At 42.1% G+C, this 5,390-nt stretch overlaps 1 pseudogene; it reads right to left on the bottom strand.

Moving 5' to 3' along the window:
- Positions 1–2,589: 2,589 nt before the first annotated feature.
- Positions 2,590–4,954, bottom strand: LOC110319667 (annotated as a pseudogene).
- Between the last annotated feature and the right edge of the window lie 436 nt (positions 4,955–5,390).

Below are 5,390 nucleotides of genomic sequence, written 5' to 3'. Positions count from 1 at the left end.
TTGTATCTCTTTAGCAGTGTTCTCCTGCATTTCTTTAATAGTGCCCTTCTTAAAGTCCTCTAACTGCATCATGAGGTATGCTTTTAAATCTGATTCTTGCTTTTCGAGTGTGCTTGCGTATTCAGTACTGACTTAGGTGGGAGTGCTAGGTTCTGATGATGGTGAGTGGTCTTGGTTTCTGTAAGTAAGATTCCTACATTTGCCTTTCGCCATCTTGTTATCTCTGGAGTTAGTTGTTATAGTTGTCTCTGGTTGGAGCTTGTTCCTCCTGTGATTCCGTTAGCCTCTGTCAGCAGTCGTGGGAGTCCAGTTTTCTCCTGAGTCTTATTGGTCAGATTACTCTCTGCAGGGAAGCTCTCCTCTAGCAGGGAATGTGCACAGAGGGCTGGCGTTCAGATCTGCCTCCTTGCTGAAGATGTAGGCCTAAAACAGGGCCTGTCCCAGAAGATGTGTTGCCTCTGCAGATTATTCACTCACCTACGCAGTCTAGCCACTGAGGGACCCTGGACACAATATTACTCTCTCACCTGCTCTGGCAGACAGAGCCCTTACAGGTGGCCACCTTTCCTCTGAAGAGGAAGGTGCCCAAATTTCTGGAACCCGAAATAGAGTCTGTCCCAGAAGTTAGGTTGCTTCTTTCTGTCCTGAAGCTGTGTAGCTTCTGTGGTCCACACTCTTGCCAGCGCAGACTGGAGCCCTGAAGCTGTGTCACTTCTCCAGGCCGCCCTGTAACCGGCAGTGGCCAGAGCAAAGATGGTTCTCCTTCCGGTTCAGGCCAGGAGACTGCTCCCGGGCAGACACCCCTCCTCGGGCAGGAAAGGTGCTGGGTGAAGGTACAGGCCAGGAGACTGCTCCCAGGCAGACAACCCTCCTTGGGGGGGAAAGGTGCTGGATGACTGGAACTAGAAATGGGCTTCTTCCCAGAAGCTGTGATGCCTCTCCAATCTGCCCTCTCCCCGGCAGTGCACCGGAGCAAAGATGGCTCACCTTCTGTCTCAGGCCTTGAGACTCCTCCTGAGTGGACACCCCTCCTCGGGCGGGAAAGGTGCCAGGTGATGGTCCAGGCCAGGAGACTGCTCCCTGGCAGACACCCCTTCTCGGGCGAGAAAGGTGCCGGATGACTGGACAATTCCTTTCTTATTTCTCCCAAATGCTTATTAATCTCCAACTTATACAGATTGTTCTTGATTATTCTGTTGAATGCACATCTAAAATTATTTTGTTCATATCCCATGGGATTTTTATTCAGGACTTTTCTTTATATTTTCAGTATCTTTCCTTACAAATTTCAGGATAGTTCCTTGAATTATTTTTACATCTTATTCTTCATTTATTGTCTTTCTTCTATTATAGATTGTTATAATCAGTCTTTCTTTCCTACTGCTCATCTTCCTAAAATATCTCATTCTTTTTTTCCAGGAGTTTATAGCTCCACCTAGCCTCTTTGACTTTTCAAGTATATATAGAAGACTGGGGTTTTTGAGCATGACATCTTTATAGCAGATAAATGACAAGTGAGTGTGTACATGAAAAAAAGAACTGTTCTAGTTAGGGTTAATATTACTGTGCTGAAACACTACTGAAGCAGAAATTTCTGGTTTCTTTGGAGACTCATTTGTGTCATGTGATATTTTTCTGAAAACTGTCTTATGTGAGGATGTTTTGCAGAAAGCAGACATGTGTTTTTCTGGAAGCAACCTGGAAAAAGGGCATGTGATGTTTTTCTAGAGTGGATGCTTGAGAGAACATGTAATGTTTGGAAAGGATATACTTATAACCCAACAGGCAGTGGATGATGCTGTGTGGTGTTGGTTCACTTTGCCACTCTTTGCTGGTCATTCTTTGTTGTCACTTCTTAGAGAGAAACAGAACCAGGGAACTTCTGGTGGAGTTCTGGTGGCTTCTTGTCACTTGACAGTGCCTTGTAGTTTCTGCTGGATCGAATTGCCATTGCTAATTCATGAGGGGTGTTTGCAAGTGCAGAGTTATTTCTGCTGATTTGTGTGAGCTGAGCTACTGATACACTGACAATGCAGATTGGATTTGCTACAAGGAACCATTTCTAAATGGGTCTACATCCCTCTTTGCTCTATTAACTTTTCCTTGGCACTATTTCTGGTGGGTGATGGGCTAGACGGGAGGTTAAAGCGTTTAAGAACCCTTATTAAAAGTAGGTTTTAAAAAATCCAAGCCTACACACCCTGACCAAACACAAGGTGGAGAGGAAAGGCTTTATTTGGCTTACACTTCCCTATCATTAGTCCATCATTGAAGGAAGTCGGGACAGGAACTAAAGTAGTGCAGGAACCTGGAGGCAGGAGCTGATGCAGAGACCCTGAAGTGATGCTGCTTACTGGCTTGTTCCTCGTGACTTGCTTAGCCTGCTTTCTTTCTTTCTTTCTTTCTTTCTTTCTTTCTTTCTTTCTTTCTTTCTTTCTTTCTTTCTTTCTTTCTTTCTTTCTTTTTAAAAAGAGGAGTATAGATTATTATCTTGCATAAGCATGACACGTGTTGGTGTGCCAAAAGTCAGAGAGTAGGGAAAGCACTGGGAGACCATGCACAGTGCCTTCCTTGACAGTTCTTGATGTTTCATTCTGAGGCTTGACCCAAGGAAGTGAGTGCAGTCTCTCTAGGAGGGGGAATGAGTGCAGCTCCTGACATTCAATCTTCATGCCACAGTAAGTTGAAGGTGGCACAACCGTTGGGCATATCCTGTACCCACACAGCCATTCCCTGCTGCCTTGTAGCCTCTAGTAATTTAGAGAGCAGCTACTCAGTCTTGTTTCCAGTGCTCACCACAACAATCTCTATCCTAGGTTCCAGCATACAGAAAATGGAGAATCTCTCTTCAGTGATATCCTGGTGAGATCCCACATTCCACTGGACCACCGTCTGTAGCAGCAGCGTAAAAGGGCCAAGTACTCGTTTTCTGTTGATAGTAAAACCTCTGTGTGGTGACCCAGTCACATGGGCAGACTTGTCTCAGCCTGCTTTCTTATAGAACCCAGGGTCACCAGCCTAGGGATGGCCTTGTCCACATGGTCTAGGCCCTCTCACATCAATCACTAATTACAGAAGTGCACCACAGGACTGCCAGATATTGGGGAGACATTTTTTCATTTGAGGCTCCATAATTTCCAGTGACTCTAGCATGTGTCAAATTAACATAAAACTAACCAACATGTGAAATAACTAGAAACGCAACAAGATAAGGTCAAGGAAGTGTTGGCAAGCATTTGGGAAGTTGGGCAGTCTTAGACTGCTTATGTGAGTACAAGTGAGTACAAATTGTTATAAACTTTCTGTAGGAGTACTACAGAAAAGAGGCATCTACTCTTTGCTTTAAAATCTTCACTTCAAGAGTTCATCTTAAGAAACCAGTCAAGAGTACAGAGGCATTGACAGAGTGAATTGACATGCAGTGTGAGTTACTGTTGTGAAAGATAACAGTAACTGCTGTGGGAACCGAGATCCCTGCTGCATTGATTCGTCACCAAGCCCCATTTACTCCCTTGCTTCCCCGTTTGTTCTTTGGATTTTAAAAGCCATCTAGTAGCCCTGGAAACAGAAGAGATCCCTTTCTCTGAGCTGGGGCTGCTTTGTAGTTTTTAACCACAACATTTTCTTTTGTTTAGTTCCCCTTCCTGATACTGTGATAAAATACTCTGACAAAAGCAACTTAAAGATAAAAGGGGTTATTATAGTCCATGATGGTTAGAAAATAAAGATGCAGGAGCTTCCACAGTAGAGTTCAAGAGTCATGAATGCACGCTGCTATGCAGGGTCTTTTCTCCACTTGTACATTTCAAGATCCCTTTTAGGAAATGGTACCATCCAGAATGAGCGTGACTTCCTACCTCAATTGATGCTTTAGAAAAATCCCTCACAGACATGCCCATAGGTCATTTCCAAATGATTCTAAATTCTGTCAAACTGACAATTAATATTCTCATACCCACGTACAAATTCTAAAGCTATCATTCCATACCACCTCTCTGGGATACTTGAATGAGAAACTGGAACTCTGAACAGTGTACAGAAGTCCCTCTCTTCATTATGATATTTTTAAAAACGAGAATCAGCATCAGGTGTGCTATAGGATTTTGCTTTAAAAACATCTTTTTCATATGTATTCTTGTAGTCAAGGATTCATTTATCTCTAACCTCAATGTCAATGGGAAAATGCTTTAGAATAAAATACAGTGATGCAGATAAATACGACGTGGAATCAAATGATTGCAAGAGATCTACACCTCTGCTAAAGGGCCAATCATAAAATGTCCCAATAGAATCAGATAAGAGGTTAAAGAGAGCTGGGAGTATGGGTAGATTTTAATCAGCCAACCAAATAGAACGAGTTCGCAGTTTAAGTCTTTGCTCACAAGTGAACTGCTGTGAAGGATGACTAGTGTGGAACCCCCTAGTGAAGTAACTCTTTCTGGCATTTGCCTCACCAAACGTTATGCAGGGCAGCCCTGCTGCAATGAGTTGAGACTGAGAGCCTTTGTTGTACAAGTAAATGCTATTTTCTGTGGTCTTTGCATTAATGCATTTTAGTTAGCAGGTATGGAGTTTAAAAACATTAGGATTAATTACTGCACACCACCATATTGTATCTACTACTTCTTAAATTATTTTCTAAATTAATTTTTAGACTGTCATACAAAGTAATGGGTTTCATAATAAAATATTCATACTTGAATTCTTATATTGTTAACATAGTTATCTATCTCTATAGATACCTATCTATCTAGCTTTGCTTGAGTCAAAGAAGTAAAAGAAAGGTCTCTTTCACTATAGAATATAACCAATCAAAATGCAGAGTTGTGGAGCCCCGTCCTAATGGTTACATATACAAAACATTCCCACACCTAAGGTTCGGGGAACACTGCAGAAGAGGGGTATGTAGAAAGATTGCAAGAACTGGAGGATCAAAAGTTTGCTGTGAGACCATGTCTCCTAGCAACATCAGAAGCTATGCTCACAAAGCTCACCAACATGACTGCCTATATATGAGCTGAACAAGCTCAAAAATACACATGCTAAATGCATATGGGAAATCCCATGAGGCCTCAACTATATACAAACAACTGTAAGCAGCTAAGGAATGTTGAGACCAGGAGAGATAGTCTTCTCTCAATTGGTTGTCCGGTACCAAATGGTTGGCCATGAAAACTTACATACAAGTAACATTGTATGAATGTCAGGTTGTATTTAGAACTCTCTATGTTCTATATATACATATACATATGCATGTAATAACATTGAGCAAAGGCCATGAATTTGAAAGAGAACATGAAGGGCTTTATGGAAGGATTTGGATGAAGAAAGGAAAGAGAAAAATGTTGTAATTATATTATAATCTCAAAAACAAAATAAAGACCTCTCAC

Source organism: Mus pahari, chromosome 3, assembly GCF_900095145.1.
Source record: "Mus pahari chromosome 3, PAHARI_EIJ_v1.1, whole genome shotgun sequence".
In the NCBI taxonomy this organism is placed as follows: domain Eukaryota; kingdom Metazoa; phylum Chordata; class Mammalia; order Rodentia; family Muridae; genus Mus; species Mus pahari.
The sequence above is the reverse complement of the archived record's forward strand: the minus strand, read 5'-3'. Positions and strand labels throughout refer to the sequence as shown.